At 44.9% G+C, this 19739-nt stretch overlaps 1 long non-coding RNA gene across 1 annotated transcript in view; it reads right to left on the bottom strand.

The window, feature by feature from the left end:
* LOC116666964 overlaps positions 1–17009 on the bottom strand; it is a 300767-nt gene extending 283758 nt beyond the window's left edge. Inside the window, exon 1 of the long non-coding RNA XR_004323761.1 lies at positions 16859–17009. This is a non-coding gene — a long non-coding RNA (uncharacterized LOC116666964). The remainder of the gene's footprint in view (positions 1–16858) is intronic.
* Positions 17010–19739: the final 2730 nt, after the last annotated feature.

Raw genomic sequence — 19739 nt, 5'->3', positions numbered from 1 at the left:
ATCACACAGAAATCCAAGAGGCCTACTTAGTGCTAAAGAGACAAACGATCACCTTTGTGCTATTTGCAAAGCATCCATTCTGCTCTCATTTTAGGATAGAAACATACCTTCCTAACCACCCTTACCCAAGAAGCCTGGTCTGTGTTCTAAGCCATCTGATTGTCTCCTCTTTGTATATATGACTGTTTTCAAATATGTGTAGGTGGTGTCATAACAATAACATACAAATTCATTTAAAAGCATTTGTAAATTTAGAGTAGCTTTTGACTTTATGCATTTTATCCAACATTGGATACTAAATATACAACTACGGTCTATGAAAATCTGCAGAACTTTTAGATACCATGAGCAGCTCTTCCCTGTTTGGAATTACTAAACTGGAAGACTCCTGAATTTCACTCCTGTCTGATGTCACCTTCAGAGCCCTATAACTATCCTTTTAAGAGTCTGAAAACCAAAACCCAAAATGTTACAACTTTATTATCCTAGCCCAGATATTGGCAGTGCTAAATCACCATGGTTATAATGATGACAGCAGGAAGAGACACCACAGTGATGGCTTGCCCAACACTTGGGAGGTTCCTAGGTTTATGAGCCGGAGTCTTCTCCTACCCTATCCCAGTGTTCCTCCCACCTCATCTGGCCTCCTGTTTGTCATTTCTATAATGTCAAGGTCACCTTTGCTTAAGTAATAGCTAAGAGGGCAGGTTTAGGAGTCAGGGTACATGGGTCTAAGTCCCAGCACTCCCTCTCACTAGCTGTACAGCCTTGGGCAACTGACTTACCCTCTGTCAGGATGCTCTTCTGGAAAATGAATCCACAAAGGGTGCCTACGGTGGGATGGGCCACAAAGGGTCTTAGCCCCAGAGCCAGGCCAAGTGTTTGCCATCCATACTGGCTGTTTTTCTTCTTATAATTCCCTTCCGTCAGTTGGTCCCTTGATCATGCACTCCTTCATAACCATTCATGAAGCATCTCCTGGTCAGGCATTGGCCCAAGGCACTGCTCTGGTTCTGCGTCTTCCAGGACCTTCCCACATTTCAAATTTTGTTTTTCCTTGCATCTTCCACATTTACAAGCTTAATGGCACATTTGTTCCCCATATGATGCTTAAGGGTTCTGGATCTTTATGTGCCCTCCCTACTCTTGCCCAGGTATGGAGTATGGAATATGCCCCCAAGTTGGCTATAAAGACAGGGTTAACCACAGTGCGCGCACACACACATGCACACACACACCCATCCAGGTATACACCAGAGACCTGTCAGCAGGTAATTATCTTCCATGTTGATGGCTCCGAATTGCTGGGTGCCTTCCAGCTATGCTCTCTCTTCAGGCTTCACTTCCCGCCCTCCTTGCAGCTGTTTCTGAATCCAGGAGCCCTGGGGCAGGGGACCTGCTCAGCCCTTTCAGTCTTGCCTCTTCTTGTCCCTGTAAAGAATGACTGCCCTGAGCTATACAATTTCCAGAGCAAACATGTAAGATCCTTTACAACCCAGCCCAGTCCAGGAGCAGAAAGCTATGTTTCTATAAAGTCAGTCCCCTATTAATTTGTATTTTATTGGCCAAACAGTGCTTGTCCAGGCATTGTGGGGCTATTTTTACGCAGACTCTCACTTTGCAGGTGTAGCACGCAATGCAAGCTGGGCCCCCTCGGCGTCATCCAACACAGCGTTTGAGGGCTTAGGGAGAGGTCACCCATAGGACCCTCCCCATCCATCTTTTATCTACTCTGTGTTGTCCTCCCTGTTATGTAGCTGGAATCCTAGGAAGAGAGGACTGTTTCAGTGTGCACTTCCTGAGGGAACAGTGGAAAAGGGACAAGCGAGAGGAGGGGGTTAAGCGGTTCTGCAGAGCTAGCTGCCTGACAAACACCCGGGGGGCTCTCTGGGGTCAAAGAGTCACTCTTCCCACCTCAAGTCAAATCGTGTGGAGGCTTGGATTCCCTAGCATTATTCTGCGGTCCTTCTACATTTGCAGGATTGTTCAATGCCCCCCAATTTGCCCTTATTAAGGGAAAATTGTTCTCATTTGACACTTTGGGGATAATGTGTAGTTTAAAAACTAGGGAGTGAATGCATTGTAGCTATTCTGAAATCCCATGCTAATTCAAAAAGTGTGGGGGGTTTTTGGGGTTTTTGTTTTGTTTTGTTTTGGTAACTGTCCCACTCTCTCTTCTCCTCCTTCCCATTCCCCAAATAGCCAACCAAATGAGCACTGTTTTTCATGCTTTGGGCAATCTTTGCTAAAACGCTTAATGTGTGTTCCTGACAAATACACCCCTGTGGCTACTTGCAAGAGAAACAAACCCCAGCATGAAAATACCAAGGCTTCCTTCTTTTCTTATGTAAATAAATCTCCAGATGGCTCATTTGTAAGACTGTGTTTACTAATTCTTGTTTTCTTTCTAGACAATCTGTTCCCGGTAACCCTTCTATCACTGAAACTTGAGGTAATGCTTACAATTTCGTTTAATGAGAAGTCTGTCCGAAGATGTGGTCTAAAGGGGTGGAGGGATTCTCATACCACACACACACACACACACACACACATACAACTCTCAGGAAGGGCTAACGATTCTTGGTGGTGTTATTGTTGTTGGACGGGAGATATTTTTAATTAGAGTCAGAAGAGAGTAATTAATTTCAGGCTGATGAGAACGTCAGCGCTGAAAGGGACCATAGCTCATCTGGTCCAGGGATGGAAATCTGTGCCATGTGTACCCTTCTCCATCTCTCCCATCTAGTGCCCGTGGCAGACATCACTAGTTAGTTACAGCATCCTTTCCAATCGATCTCAGAGATGATCTCGCTAACTTTTTCAACATGCCTCCCCAAGTCACTATTTATCACTTACAGTCGACACATAAGATGACACACAAGTGCCAGAGCTAAGTCTCTCCTTTCACAGATGGAGAGATTGAGACTCTGAGAGATGGAGTGACAGGATTCCACGCCTCACAGCTAGTCAAGGGCATTCATTCTCAGCCTGGGGAATTCAAACAGGGGTCTATGATATTGGATGTGAAAAAAATAATGACATCTTCATTTTCAGTCCTCCCAACTACAGTTTAGTATTTCCTTCACTTATGATGGACAACGACAAGCCACAGCAGTATTAGCATATATGACTCAGTCACTGACGGCAGTTACAGACATTACCCTGTAACGTTCAACTGCGAGAGCGCAGAGCTCTCCAAATACCACATATGTTCTTGCTAATTCTAAATTATAGGAGTTATCCGACTAGCAGCTAGATCTTATATTTTAATGCATTAAGGAGCACACATATTAATATATCATAAATTTATTTTTTAATATTTTGCTAACTGTATTTCAACATATTTGGTTTCCTTTGTAATTCTGTGTATTTGATTCTATGTATTTAAAGCATTGTTCTAAGAAGGGAATCCTCTTCACCAGGCTGTCAAAAAGGTCCATGGCCCAAAAAAAGATTTAAAACCCATAGTTAAGAGAAAATTCAGGTCTTCTGAACAAAAAAAAAAAAAAAGAGGCGGGACGCTTACCATGAACTCCTGCCATCTTAGACAGATTTTTTAATTTAAAAACTATTTATGCAGTAGAATCATAGAAGGAGAGAGAGAGAGACAGAGAGAAGAGATACATAAAGTAAAAATTACAAGTTCCCAAGCCCCGCCTCCCCAAGATAACTCTTGCTAGCAGTTTAGTACATGGCTTTCCAGCCACATAGACTCATTATGCAATAAAAATGGAATCAAACAATCCCTGCTCTTCTACAGCTGCCTTTTTTCACTTAACGAAGTAAAAGAATCAGGAATAACATTGTGGATCTCTTTCCTTTACATAAATTTGCCCCACTCTTTTTTAGCAACTACAGAGTAGTCTCCTATAGGAACATATCCCAATTCATTTTATAAGCCCCAATAAAGGAGATTTATAATCCCAAAGTTTTCTTGGCAGAAGATAACAGAGGGAAGAGTTATCATCTGAATCTGAGCCGATTAGAAATGTAGCTTTAACGGCTGTTAGGCTGCCCCTACTGAATGCAGTCGACAGTGATGAATTCAGTGGCGGATGTGGAAGGGTTGGAGCAGAGCAAGAGAAATCCCATCCCCCTGGCCTGGTGAACCCCAGGGAGAGAGGACCAGTCCAGGAGCAGGCCCCAGGCTCTGGGTCCTGTGTGGTCTCAGGGACACTGCTTCAGGAGTAACTGTTTACACTCCACAGGGTTGGTGATGAGCCTAGCCGGCTCAGACGCCCACCCCGGCAGTGTGACAAGTCTCCCTTAACTCCTGTCCCCCCAGTTCTACTCCTGTGGCCTCGCCTGACCGTCCCACAAACCTCTTCTACTTCTCAGTCACGACTGACCTGGAGGCCAGCCACCTTGGGGTGTACAGGTTTAGGGAACGACTGTCATCAATTCCCTTGGGGCAGATGAAGGGAAAAAAAGAAGAAAGAAATGCTTTAGTCATAATTAGTGAGAACACGACCTGGTTGATACCATTGTGCCGAACCCTATTATTAAAATAAAACCAGAAAATTCAGATAAGGCCAGCTCAAGATCAGAGGCTCCAAATAAAAGAGAAAAACCTGTTTTCAGAAAGTGCAGCACTGAGGCAGTGAGGCAGCCCAGGACACGTGGGGAGACTCCACTCTTGCCTCTCGATGGGACCCCAAGGCGCAGGGTGCACTGGGCTGAGAGTCGGAGAACCCAGCCCCAGGCTGCTGGGCCCCAGGCCCCTGTGACTCAGGGACGTGGCTTCCCAACTGGGCCTTCGTTTCCCCAGACGTGCAATCAAGGGTTGGACATGAGAACGCTTTCGAATGGACCCAGTTCCATCTACCCTTTTTTATTGTCAGTACCACCCACTGAGCCGGATCCGGGGCAAAGCAAGATCCGAGGTTGCCGACCTCTGCCGGGTTTCTTGGCCTGAACCGTTTTTTCCCTCTTTGTGCTTCTATATTTCTCAAACATTGCACTGCCACTTCTCTTCATTCCTATCCCGAGGTAAGAATGCCTTTTTCCCCTCTTATAAGTTTTTTTTTCCCCTTCCCCTTCCCATCACATCTTGCTGTCTCCATTCTGCCTTGGGTTTCAGCAGTTTGAAATTCCCTGGCTTCGAGTCAGCTCTTCTATCAGAACCAATGTGGCTCCAGACTGTTCTACCCCCGTGCAGCGCAGGAAATAAAACAAAGCCGTGCTTGTTCCCAGCATGATAGGCTGCAAGTTTAGGGACCGGGGGCTTCAAATCTTTTCACGATTTTGTTTTGGCACCAGAGCGTCTGTGTTTAATTCTGCGTCTCCTGCCAGACTTGGGAAGCAGAAGTGATAATATCAACATGCGGAGAGACGGGGAGCGCGACGGGCCATCATCTCCCTCCCGGGCGGGGGCGGGGGGTCACGCAAGCACACACGGACTCACCCGCAGCTACACACGGAGACACACGTGTGCACACGCTGACAACTACACCCGCACACAAACACACACGGCCCTGTGTGCACACAGACTCACTCACACTCACTCACACGTATAGACACACACGTGCACACATGGATACATATCCTTGTGCACAGTCAAGTGCACACACAGCAGATACACACACAAGTACACAGTCACACCTGTGCACGCACAGACACGCCTGCACCCAGGCCCAGACACGTGTATTCACATCCCCCACAGACTCGTACGGAGACACACACTCCTGCAACACAAACACGGTTGTATGCACGTGCACACACAGAAAAGAGAAGAGAAGGAGGCTGCGGTCTGCACCGCAGGGCGGGCAGGAGAATCAAAGGGCGAGCTGTGACAGCAGAGTAACCCCCACCCCCGGACCTGAGAGAAAACAGTTAATGCGCACAAGGCCTCTCCAGGAGGGCCCATTATAAAGTTCAACCAATTAAGCCAGACAGTTTCCATGGCGACGTTTACTTTTCTCAGCTCTGAAGTTCAGCAGCTCCCATGTCCTGGCAGATACGATGTGAGTGCAAGCTGTGGTCAGCTCGTGACAAACTGAGGGGCCCGCAGACTCTAAGACCACTCTCCACAGGTCACCAGTCAGCACCTCCCTTCTAACAAGGTGTGGGAATGAGCGGCGTCAGCTGACCAAGAGCATCTGTCAGGTCCGCCTGGACCCCAGCAGGGCTGTCCCAGGGACTGCACAAGCCCCCAGGTGCCCCTTCCCCTACACACTCAGCCACTCAGGACACCATTCCTGAGGGCCACCCAGCCCTGGGGGCACCTGGGTCAACCAAAGGAAGGGGTCCTTGTCCCCCCCCCCATCCTACAGCTGTGGGTGGAGGCAGACGCTGATCTGAAAACTCACTCACAGGGATGGAACATGACGATCGTGGTAAGAGCACCAAGCCCCTCATGGAATAAGACCGGGCGGCAGTCGGGGTGACAGAGAGTGAGCACAGCGAGTCTGCCTACAGACCACGCGGCCCACGCAGGGACTCAGTGACCTTAGCTCTGTTGTCACTGCCACCGAGCTCTCTAACACCCGGATCCTGGAGAGAAGTAGATTCAGATCATCCAAAGACTCATGATGGATACGTATGCCTCCTCGGGGGGTGGGTGTCTGTGGCTGTGTGGGTGTGGGTGTTTGTGGGGGATGTGTGTAGGGGGAATGGGGGGTGTGGGGAGGGTGTATGTGGGTGTGGGGGGGATGTGTGTGTAAGGGAGGTGGGGGCGTGTGTGGGGGGAGGGTGGGTGTGGCAGCAGACACCTTCAGGTGGCTTCACCAGGAGAGGCAAGTTGCCGTGACGGATGAGCGAGATGATGGGTGCACATGCCCACCACTGCGCCTGGCCCCAGAAGCTGCCTGGTGAAAGCAGAGGGTGCTGTTTCACGTGCTCTCTGAGTGCCCTACTCAAGCTGGGCTCCAGGTCTCCAGCAAAGGAATTTGTATCTCTCAGAGAGAAAAGAACTTGCAAAGAAGGTGGGAGAGGGGCCAAATGCCCCAAGGGAGGGCGCAGGGACAGGGGCAGAGCAGATGGAGTTAAAACTTGGCCCTGGAGGATCCAGGAAAGGGTAAGTCAGGACGGACTCGAACCCTCTCTTCTATGTGACACTTCAGACCCATTTTTAATGTGTTATATAAAAATATGGAAGGAACAATTTCATGAAATAGGGTGGAGTCAAGACTGCTATCTTTTCTAAACAAAGCTGTCTGCCAGCAGCCAGCATCCCTCAAGCTGCTTATCCATCAGAACTGGGTATGGAGGGGTGCCCACTGGCCCTGGGTACCATGGTGGCCACCGTGACACAACCTCTCCCTCTGTGGAGTGTGCCCAGTGTGCCTCACAGAGCCCCTGCTCTGGTCCCCTGACCCTTCCTCATGGACGTGGAGATCTGCCCTGATCCCCGGGCCACTGTGACCCTTGCCCGCAGGAAAACGGGCTCGGAATTTTATCTGCGTATCAGTGAAAAACAGTATAATACACTGGTTCTGAGTTCTGACCATGCCCGCATTTAAACCCCACTCTGTCACTTACTAGGTGAGAACCTTGGGCAAGTTATTCCTCACGGTGAGCCTCGGATTCTTCATCCATAAAATGGGAAGAGTACCATGACCTACCTCACGGAGCTACTGGAAGATTCAAATGAGACACTGCCTAGAAACAGCACATGACCTGACACATGACAACTCTCTGTAAATGTTAGCTTTTATTTGTTTATACTCCACCTTTCTCCAAAATAGGAGTACGGGTGAGTGTGTGTGTGTGTGTATGGGTGTGTGAGTGTGTGTTGCGGGGGGTGGGTACAAGGTACAAGAGATGGATAAATAAAGCTAGCTCAGGCATCCTGTGCTGCATCCCATAATAGCTCAGGGCAGGCCACCAGGGCAGCTCTTGTCTGTTGTCCTAACAGCCATCCCTTAATGGCAGACCAGTTGCTCAGCAAAAGTGCTACATTTCTTACTAGTAAGATCAGATAGACATTTTTCCCAAGGACACATTTTTTAAAAAAAATTATAAACATATTCCAGGCAATGCCATACCATCAAAATGAAATTCAGATACTCTCTTGTGATGGTTATTTAAAGCTTATTAATCATTGTAAATTATTTTGACACCCCAGTGAAAAGTCCTCTGTAACCCTTTTAGAATCCCATTTTCATTTAACATTAATTAAAGGCCACTAACCGTAAAGCATTAATAAAATCAAATTCCCCAAAGGAACTCTCAGGTGACAGGCTTCAGCTCTCAGCAAGTTGTGAGACCCTGAGCAAAACACAGGCCATAGTGAAATTTTAACCATGGAAATGTAATCAGCCCAACTGTCATAAAGAAAGGGCATCTCCCAGAAAGATAATAGACACTTTCAATAATAATTTTATGATCACCACTAGCCCATCTCCTGCAGCCAGGTGACGGCTATTTAGCAAAAGACTTTCAAATCAAGCCTTACTGATATACTGTGTACTTGTTTGGTGGCTATTTGATTATCCACCAGAGTGTGAGGGCTGAGACCAAAGACCATCCCTGATGATCAGAAAATAGAAAAGGAAAAAAAAAAAAAAAAAGGTCTATGTTACTCTCAGAAAGTGTGTGTTCCAAAAAAATCAAGGTCACCCACTAGTTCCCTTCGTTAAGGCTGAAGGTCAAGTGCTCTGGTGTTACTTTAACCTCGTCCTGGCTAATAATCTACTGGATGCTCACAACCCCCAACTGTGCAGCTAAGCCTCAAGAAAGGACGGAAGAGGAAGCTCACCTCCTTTGGAACCTCCATTTTCCAGGCTGCGTTATGAAGCCATCACGGCCAAATTCACACAGCCCAGAAACAGGCCCTGGGAGAGGATTAACACACACAGGTAAGGGCCTGTGTTCAAACCCGCCATTTGCTCCTAAAAGTGCTTCAGCGCATTTGCCAAGTTACCCTGTTCCCTCCTCCCCTTGGACAGTTGAATGGAACTGAGACATTTAAACCTAGATTTCAGGAATAAAAAGCTATGATTTTACACCTTAAAGACATTTTGCTTTAGCCCATTTTCACTGGAAATCCTAATGACTTATTGAAACAGAAGCTGTAACTTATAAAGCTGTTGGCCCAGATTCTGATCACCTTTGCACAGCAGGACAAAGCATCACTAGGTAGACATCCTTAGGGATGGGGAAATGTCTCCCATTATCTTGGTGGCATAAAGTTCCCTTGAAAACCTGTTCTGAAAATATTTTTGAGTGTCCATTTCAAACAAAAACAGCCTTTGTGCTGGAGGTGCCCATTTTCTAAAGACTAGGTTTCTGTGCTAACAGCTTGGTGACCTTCAACTCCACTCCACTCCAGCCCCACAAAAGTCCCTAGGAAATTTATCTTCAGGGCCATCTCTGGAGCCATGGAGGAGAGAAGGCAGGACTCAGACATCCCCCAGCCACATAATTTTATATAGGATAAAACTGGATGACGCATAGGGAGCCCTAATTTTTGCTGGTCAAGGAGCAGATCCAGCCACTACCTCCAGGAGAAGGAAGGATACTTAGAGATGTTAATTTCATCTATGAAAGTGTCTGGACCCATTAATACCACCTTTACCAACCCCTGTAGTTACTCTTCAATCGGTGTCCCCCAAAGCACAGCTCCCCAAAACATGAGAACCCGAGAGAATATTGACACACTCCATTTTTGACAGGCAGTTCTGTCCACTTAGATGGGCAGGGAGATCTCTCCAACATTCTGACTGCAAGCTTGCTGGTTGAGCAGTCAACATGGAAAATGAAGAGCAGATGGGCAACACCTCCCCCCACCCCCCTCTGCTAGCAGAGGTGATGACAGGCCAGCCCCAGGCCCCCACCAAGTCACTTGAGATGGGACTCTTGGTCACGTGACCGATGTTTTCACAAACCCATCAAAACTTATCCATCCAAATGATTGCTGTTCCCAAAGGGATCACCTTAAAAGGGATTATAATTGTTCTCCTCAAAATCACTTAGAGATCCGTCCTTAGAAGTTAGTCAGTTTCCAAGTCACTTGGTAAAAGCAAGAGTTGAAGATCAAATGGGAGAATTAAATAAGGTAGACCTAATGCACGCCTACTACGGTGCTAAGTATATAGTAGGCACTTAATAGATGTTGGCTATTATCATGATTATTACCCTTCCAACCTCTTAACATGTGGTTGGATGCCCTTTTACAAGGAAGTAGAAGCCTCAGTGAGTAGAGGCTGTCAGTCACCCACATTATTTCCTGTTTTATTCCCATGAGGCATTGGGAGCACATGATGTAAATTAAAGAATAAAACTATAGTCCTGGGTTAAATAATGTTTCTGTGGTAAAGAATGATGACAAGGCAAGCTTGGATCAATGTCTTCAGGAGTGCAATGGAAATTACAAATTTTCCTCTAAGATCTCCAGCTATACCATGAGGGCTAAGGGTGATCATTTGGCCTCTGTCTCCTCATCACTCCAAAGTAGGCAGTAGAATTACCATGGCAGGAAAAACACCATGTGCTCATCAAACCTGTTTCCTTTCCCTGGCCACACAGGATGAATTACGTTCCCAACATCTTCATAGTTTGGTTGGGACCACACAATTCCTGGTACCATCTTCTTTGCCCACCTCCCTCATTCTTCCAGGCCATAAACATGAGCCCTGGAGGGAAATCAAATGACAGAGGAAGTCTGGGTCACAGCTTGCAGAAGGAGCTTCCCTCCCAGTAGAGCTTCCCCATCAGGAACGTCTACATCTTACTTTGTGTAAGCAAGCCATATGATTTTATTGTGTTAAGTCACTGAGATCGGGGCTGCTGTTAGCATGAAGTGTACTGATTAATGTAGCTAACTTCCTGCTAAAATTTTAGACAGCTTCCTGTTTAAGCTAAACATCTCAGCTATGAAAGACCCAGGTGGAGAGATGGAATTAGCCAAGACCTGGGCAAGGACACCTAAGGTTTTTTCTTGTCCAAAACAACTTGGAACTCTAAGGTACAATCAAAATAATAATAATAATAATAACAACAACAACAACTTGCTTTTGGAGAAAGACTGAATGCATAGAAAATGATGGGTAACTTTGTAGATTATCTATTTCCAACTTGCAAAGTTGTTTTGCAAGTAATTTAGATAAAGATATCGATTGTAGAAATTTAATTTTTGAGCTAGAAATGACTCTTAGAGTCATGGGGAGCACTGGATTTTCAGAACTAAAGGAGGGTTGGTAGTTTTAGACCCGTGTGAAATGGGAACACTGAAACCAAGAGAACTTAAAGTGTTATACCTGAGGTCACTCACTGGTTAGCAAAGGAGCCAGAATCCTTACCTTCCAATTCTAATCACTTCTACTTTCTCCCTTCTAAGATTCAAGAACTTAATCCTAGATTCTTCAGTGAAAGTGAGGAGGTTGACTCAGCTCTGTTTATTTCCAGTGCAGCCTTGGGTGTTCCCAGGGAGCCTTCATGAACCACACCTTCGAAAACTCATTTAACGGTCGATTCTGTACTGTCAGGACTTGACTTAACTCAAACAAAAATCACGAAGTCAAGTGATGAGAGAAAGAAACAAAAGGTAATAGCTGCTCCCAAGAAGCTGCCACCTTACATCTGGGCTGTGCTTAGAATCTCACTGCTGAAAAAGCCTTGATCGGACAGAGAACAAATAAGATCCACCTTGGAAAAGGAAAGGATTTCATTCTTTTATCAATGCCTAGACAGTTCAAACACTGACTGAAGTCAAAAAAGACATCTTTCATACCGTCTCTCCATAAATAATTAACACATTATTAAGTAATGAATTGTTAGGTAAGAGGGCATTTTTTTCAATTGCATATTCACAAGTAATTACCAACTAATGTGGAAGTTTGGCCCTGTTCCTCGGAGAAGAGGCTCCATATTTGAACAAGTGGCCCCAACTCAAAATAGAAAGGAGAGAGAAAATCCAAGCTGTCCATCTCCTGGGGACAAGTGGATGGAACTGAAGGGAGGGGACAGGAGATCATCATGGTCCTTGACTATCTACGTGGCAGAACCACATTCTAGGTCAACTTAGTCTTTCAGATGAAGGTGTAACCCTCTGAAAGCCAGCCCCCTTTAGCACAACTTAGATTGGGCACGGAGGAGGGGGAACCACGGTCCCCTGTAAGACACCCCCACATCTTCATCCCCAGAAGTTATGAATGTGACCTTATGTGGGAAAAGGGTATTTACAGATGTAATTAAATTAAAGATCTCAAAATGAGATCACCCTGGATTGTGTGGATGGGCCCTAAATCCAATCCAATGGCCCTAAATCCTCACAAGAGACAGTAGAAGAGAAGACATGAGAAGAGAAGAAAAACATGTGAAGGCAGAGGCAGGGATGTAAATTACGCAGCTAGAAGCCAAGGAATGCTTGAGCCACTAGAACCCGGAAGAGGCAAGGAAGGATTCTCCCTTAGAGCCTTCAGAGGCAGGGAGGCCCTGCTAACAACTTGATTTTGGACTTCTGGCCTCCAAAAGTGTAAGAGAATAAATTTCCATTGTCTCAAGCCACCTGGTTGGTGGTAATTTGATATGGCAGCCACAGGAAACCAAGGCAGGTGCTGCTGGGAAAGAAGGCCCATGGAATATGTGCAAACCTCCTCAAATCCAGCTGGGAAGTCATGGCTCCTCCTCTTAGCCTAGAGGCCCAGGAAGACACACAGCAGGGACTCTTTTATTTATTCACTCAACAAACATTTGCTGATCAAGATGTCTCCCTACCCTCAACTAGTTCACAGTTTAGCAGGGAAGGGAGACTTTGCAAAAATAGTAAGAGCAGTGTGAGTAAGCAACAGAAGTGGCACCAAGTGGACCGGAGACTAGAGGGGGATGCTCACCTGCCAAAGGTACTTCGCATGCACATCCATCGCCTAAGGTCCCACGAGGAATGGACAGTTTCCCCATCCCCGAAATACCAGCATGGTGAGCAGTATGCCGACTACACATTTCTCCCCTTCTCTTCCCTCCCTAAATCATGGAAGGAGAGGAGGGCTGGGGAGGGAAAGTAATAGCTCAGTGGTAGAGTGCCTGCTTAGCAGGTACGAGGTCCTGAGTTCAATCCCCAGTACCTCCATTAAAATAAATAAATAAACCTAATTACCTCCCTCACCAAAAAAATAAATAAATAAAAGAGGGCTGGAGGGTAGCAGGGAGGATTGTAAAGTGGTCTCTGTGGAGGGAGCAAGCCTCAGATTCTTTGAAAATTCTCTTCCAAGTCTTGGGCTGCCTACCATTGACACAATGGCCAGGTACTAATACCCATAATTTTACGCAGGGGAAGTCGGATTCTGTCTGACAACACTGAGAGCACAGCTACCTACCAGAAGCAAGGGCCTGCCTGAGAAAGTCCTCCGTCTGCGTTCCATCCATCACAGACCTCAATTAAATACGAGGGCAGACAGGGAAAAAAATCCCCAGAAAACCCACACTTTCCACTTGGTTTTCCTCCGATTGGAAAATGAAAGGCCAGTTATAATCTGCCGAAAATAAACTGTTCAAAGACTGCAGGCTCTGAGCGTGGAAGATCAAATGTTGCAATCGAAGGGAATGAGGATGTTTAATCTAACTGGAAAAGAAAGATCCACATTGCAGAACAATCAGAATTCACCGAGTCTTTGCTTCTGTGACAGGAAACCACCAAGTTTAACATGAGAAATGTTCATTCAGAAATCCAAAGTCCTGGGTTTTCATGGCTCGGGTCCTCAAAAAATAATGGCAGGGGCTGAAGCAGCAGGAATGGAGATTGAGGACGTAGATGTGATGTGGACAGATGCCTACATGACATCCAGAGTCAAGTTCAAGTAGGGTCCAGGGTCAGCGACCCCAAATGAAATCACACAACTGGTCAGCAGCCTTTGACTAAAACCAGTTCTGGGAAAGAGACAATCTCCCTGGAAATGTTTATAACATACACTGGCTCCATCCTTCTCTGCTCTCCGAGGAGGACTGAATCCATTTTGCTCAACATAGCATTTTTAGACAATGTGGGTTTTATGGTTTTTGTGAAACAGAGGAGGAATGAATTGCAAAACCAAATATAACTGGAAATGTCTTTGTAATTTTAAAATAAAATAAATGAAAACAGTTCAGACCAAGGATTGCCCTCCAAGAGTGGAAACCCAAACATAATCACTTGCTGCTGAAATATAGGGAAAGGAGCAAAAGTAAATTAAAAGAGATCAAGAGCCAAAACTTAAACCCGATAAACTCAGTGATAGAAATTAAATACCAATTATTAAAATCTTACTGACTCTAGTGGCTAGGAATAAAAAAAAAAAAAATCCATTGTCCTGGCAAGTTTTCGTGGGTCAGTATCAAATTTGGATTTTAAAAACTTCCCACTGCTTTGTGACCACAGGTATTTATGTTGTGATAAGCAATTATATCTCAGCAATCCTGTCTCTAGGAGCAAGAGAGCCAAATGAATGGCAAACACTTCACAAATTCCCTGCCACGGCAAGTTTTGGCGCTGTCTGGACTGCAAGGGTAGGTATGAAGCCTCAGTACCTATATTTACTCAACCTGTTTAAATGTCCAGAGGGGAAATGGCTGAGTAAATACAGAAGAGCCACTTAATAGAATAATATGGAGCCCTTTGGAAGCCGGTTTTGAAAACTGTATTGCCATACAGAGACTCCTCACTATATAACATTAAGTAAAAAGCAAGATGAAAAATGTCTATGTTCTATCAGCAATACCGCATTAAAATCCATAGAAAAGGAACCACATCGAAAAGTTAATCAGAGCTGTCTTTGCATGCTAGATTAGGTGCGATTTTTTTTCCTTCTCTATTTTTCAAATGAGGAATGCACTTGCAGTGAAGAATAATGAGAGGTAGATAAATAGATAGATAGATAAAAGCTTTTAGAAGCATCTGGAAAAAATATAGTCCTAAATTATTCTATTAGATGTCACCTTTCTAGTAAGGACTCCAGGTGAGAAGTTGCAACAGGATAAAAACGAGAATTCGCTTCTTATCCTGAACTCTCCTCCGTTTGGCTCCCTGGGGAGCAAGTTTGGAGGAAATTGCATCTGGTTTTAGGTAATTTGTGACTGGGGTGCCTGTGCGGATCCCAAATAGCAATGCCAATTGAGGGATTGAGTCTGTAGGGCTACAATAAAGAGGATTCTTTTTACTTTAATTATCATAACCAGGGGACAAAAATATTTTCAGTCTTCAGCTAATAGTTCTTTTGACCCCTTTTAATAGAGGAAATGATAATGTAATGAAGAAGCTTGGACCACCTTTCAGATCCCACTTCAATGCATTTTGAGTTTAAGGTTCCATCCTACTAAAATTCTATGATTCTAAGGCAAATGCAAATAAATATACAAAAACAGAATATGCAGGCAATAGAAACCAACAAGAATTCATCTAACAGAAAAAAAGAAACATTGAAAAGGTATGGGGTGCACACAGAACTAACGAAAAGGATGAAATATCAAGTATCGGAGAGTGAAGACTCAGAGAACCTTGAGGAATCCAGATAGCAGGAAATAATGAAACCCTTTAGGAGGCAACTGTCAAATAGAATCAATTATAACAGCTTCCATCCTTGTCGTCAATATGCAGATTCCTAGGAGAGAGGATTCTGATTGGCTTAGCTTGGTCATGTGCCCCTATCTTGGCCAAGAGAGGGCAGGGCATCCCAGTTAAAGTCCCGCCAGGACTGCACGTCATGCAAAGAGCATGTCACCTAAGAGAGGGAATGGATGCCCGGGCAGGAAGACAACCAACAGCCCCTCTTTGTTCCAAGCCCAAGAACATGTGTTCCATGTGCAGTGTTTTATACAGATGTGGTACAGAAACCAAACAAGAGCAAGAGTTACTATCAGGTCTACAGGGGTTTCTCTAGGTTGCGGCCATGTGCGTGACCACTGGTAGATGGTTCACCTCGCCTGAAAAAGACTTTGTACACACACCACACACAGAATCCATGGTTCAGAGCTTTAGAAAATCAAACAAGAAATTAATAACAAAGACAGTGACTTTGCAGCTCTGTTTATAAGCCCCGAGTTCAAAATTAAATGAGCCAAATAGTGAGGGGAGAAACTCCCCAGCTCTTTTGAGTTAAATGCCTTGAACAGCGAAATTAAGAACAGAGCGAGTCCCACTGCACCATGACGCTGTTTTATTGACTTGTTTTCTAACTCCACTTTGAACACGATGAAAGTTGTGTGTCTTTTAAATAAAAACAAATATTCCTTCCTCTCCCAATGCTACACAGAAACCTCCAGGGCAAAGTAAAATAAAACCTCATTATTGCAGATTCCACTCATTCCAGAATTATAATAATGCCGCTCGGCCTGCATTGAAGCCTGCCTTTGTACTCTCTTTGAGTAGTGGTTTCACTAAACAAATCAATAACACAAACAAGACAGATAGGAGTCATGTTTAAGCTACTCAAGAAAGGCTTTAGCCGCATGAATGACAGCTGCTCGGTACAGAGGTGTCTTAATGGTCATTCAAACAGAACCTGCAGGGTTGTTAGCAGCTAGTTCACATGTCTACAAGCTTCCTGTATTTCCTTTAAAACTCTCCTGTAATTCAGATTTTCCCCTCATTTCAATGTGTTTTCACTCTGTTACTCTAATCAAGTGATGGGTGAGTGTGTGTTTAGGTGCAAAAAAGGTCGGAGAACCAGTTTTCCAACCAGCCTTTAAGAAAAGTTATGGCTGCTGTTTCTATTTCAAAGTGAGGCAGCAGTAAAAATATAAATAAAATAAACAAATTAAAAAAAGAAGTAACTGTGTACAAATGCCAGCAAACATATCGAAATCAGCACGTCTTGAATAGAATATAAAGTAATATAATCCTGTTGTAACTATTGTCAATTATTTATAATGTGCTTTAATCTGTAATTTCATCTGAGCATCCCAGAACATATGTGAGACACACACAGCAAAGACAGGAAGTGCTCACCAAACAGTGCACACGCTCCCTTGCATTTGCCAGCCTTCCATGCCGGAGGTCAGGGACTCGCTCACATGGACCATGAGCAGAGATGATGAGTGTCTAGGCAGTTAACAGGCAGTGTGCTTCCTCCATCTCCCCATCTCGCCACTGTGGTGCCTCCGGAAGCCCGCTGGTGAGCTGGCAAGGAGAAAATGAAGAGGTCTTAATCCCTGAGTCAGCAGATGGAAGAGAGACACTGAAGACTAGCATGAGATGCTCAAGAATTAAATAGATCTTACTCAGGAACAGGCTGTACAACTAAGCCACAAAGGTTTGAAGTTGTACTGGTGACTTCAGCAGAGCTTAGCCTTTTCCGACCGACACCCTAGCTGTTACCGTTTCCATCTTACCGATGACAAGACCCACACTCACGGAGAATATAAGATACACTGAAGATCACATCAATAGCAAGCAGCAGGACCCAGAATATAACTCTAAGCTTCTGACTCCAGCCCTCTTTCCCCTAAGACCCAAATGTTAAGATGTTGCCTAAATACATAAATTAATGACCAGCTGGTATGCAATGACAGTCTGTACAATTAATATGCCATTTCAGAGAAGACAGTTCTGGTCCTAATTTGTTTGTGTAATCCAGGGCCTCTTCATTTCTTCACCGGCAGGCACTGGAGAAGAGAGACACCACACACCAAGGAAGCCTAGAACATGCCGTGGGCCTCTGCTGCATTTTGCTCTTTTTTGTAACGGCTTCTTCATAAAATCAAAAGAGTATTGTTAGGGGTGAATGGTGAGAACAGCCTTGGGAACAAAAAAAAAGTCAATATAAGTCCAATTTTTCATTCTGCCAGATTCAAACAAACATCATTTTAATGACCTGGCGGCCCCCACAAATTCAGCAGCCACCCGTTAAATAAAAAGCCCATTCATTTGAGGAGAGAAGTGTCAACACAGGCATTTAACATAAGTCGGGTTTCAACTGCAGAGTGACCGTGTGTATAGTGACAGGGGCATGTGTGCTGGGATAACCCCACCAGCATCACCCAAAGTAAATCCAAGGAACCTTTTCTCCCTCCCTGACCTAACATCCCATCCCAGGGGCAGATATTGATGTAAACATGACGAACGTAGCTGAGAGTTTTAAAGGTCTCCATAATTCATCAGTCTGCAAGGCAATGCCTCCATCAGTGTTCAGAGGTAATAAAAAGTACCTACTACCAACTCTTCTTGGTAAGAAATATAAGCAGGCACAGACTATCCAGAACAATCCCGCATATGCCTTGTAAAACTACAACGCTTCTGCGAGAAAACTTAGGACTATGTCTTTACAACCTTGGAATCGGAAAAGATGATTTAGAGAGGACCCAGAAAGCCCTCAACATCAAAGGGAAAAACAATTATCGAACAAAGTCAAATTTTTACATTTCTGCTTATTGATAGACGCGGTTAAGAAAATCAAAGGGCAAGCCACAAACTGGGAAAGAGCATTTGCAACCCATGTATCTGATAAAGGACTTGATTCCGGAAAATCTAAAGAATTCATAGAACTTAGTGATGAAAAGAAAAACAGCTCAATAAAAAGTGAACAAAAGATTTGAACAGACATTCACCAAAGAGAATTTTCAAATGGCCAATAAGCACATGGAAGTGTAAGAGTTGCTCAGTGTCATTAGTCATCAGGGAAATGTAAATTAAAACTACAATGAAATGGTGTTACAGACTCACCAGAATGGCTCAAATGAAAACGACTGAAAATACCAGTTATTGGCAAGGCCCTGGAGCTATCAGATCTCCCATACAATGCTGGTGGGAGTGTAAAATGTTACAACCACTTTTGTTTCATAGTGAAATGTACAGCTATCCTATGACCCGGCAGCCTCCTAGGTATTTATCCAAGGGAAGTGAAAACACATGTCCACAAAAAGACTTGTTCACAGCAACTTTATTCATCATAGTGACATACTGGAAACCACTCAAGTGTCCATCAATAGTACGATGGATAAACAATTCACAGGAGATTTATACAAAGGAATACTACACGGGAATAAAGAGGTACAAACTGTAGAGACATGAAACAATATGGGTGAATTTCCAGAACATTATGCTAAGTGAAAGGAACCGCCCACAAAATCGTACATGTCAGATGAGTCCATGTACATGGAGTTTGCAACGAGAGAAAATTAATATATGGTGAGAGAAATCAAACCAGTGATCACTTCTGGAGTTTCAGGGCAGCGTGCTGGGTGGGGTGGGGGTTGTTGATTGGGAAGGGGAACAAGGATACTTCTGGGATAAGGGAAGTCGTCCATATCTTGCTAGTGGTGTGGGTTACATGTACGAGTGTATGCATTCATCAACACTAACAGATCTAAACACTTAAAATCTGCCTAACCATTGCCTCACACCTCACATTTCCACTTTCTGCCCTGGAGCTTCTCTGAGGCCCTAGGGTAAGATCTAGGACCCTCAACTACATCCAGGAGGTGAAGATGAGTTAGAGCCCCAGGGGGCCACCCTGGCTGGTGCCAGGCGGGAGCTGCTGTGCCAGCGCGTCCTTCTGCATCAGCTGTACAGACGTGTCTGAGATGCGTTTCCTGAGCTCCCAGAAGGCTCCTTGGGGTGCAGCACCAGTTGCCCACACAATGGTCAACTCAGTAACACATCCCCTACTGACCTGCCTCCTTCCCTCACTCGCTCCCTCCATCCTTCACTTCCGCCGCCTACGATCACTTTTTACACAAACCATCTGCGTGCAAGTCTTTGTCTCAGGCTCTGCTTTCAGAGAGACTACGGCTGGACAAGGCTTGTGAATATATATGCACAGAAGTACACATCTACATACACAAATGCTTCCCTGGGTGCTGAAACCTTGTATAACACAGACCCCTGTTCA

This window comes from Camelus ferus, chromosome 11 (assembly GCF_009834535.1).
Source record: "Camelus ferus isolate YT-003-E chromosome 11, BCGSAC_Cfer_1.0, whole genome shotgun sequence".
Lineage (NCBI taxonomy): Eukaryota > Metazoa > Chordata > Mammalia > Artiodactyla > Camelidae > Camelus > Camelus ferus.
Note: the sequence above shows the minus strand (reverse complement) of the source record. Positions and strands in the feature narration are given on the sequence as shown.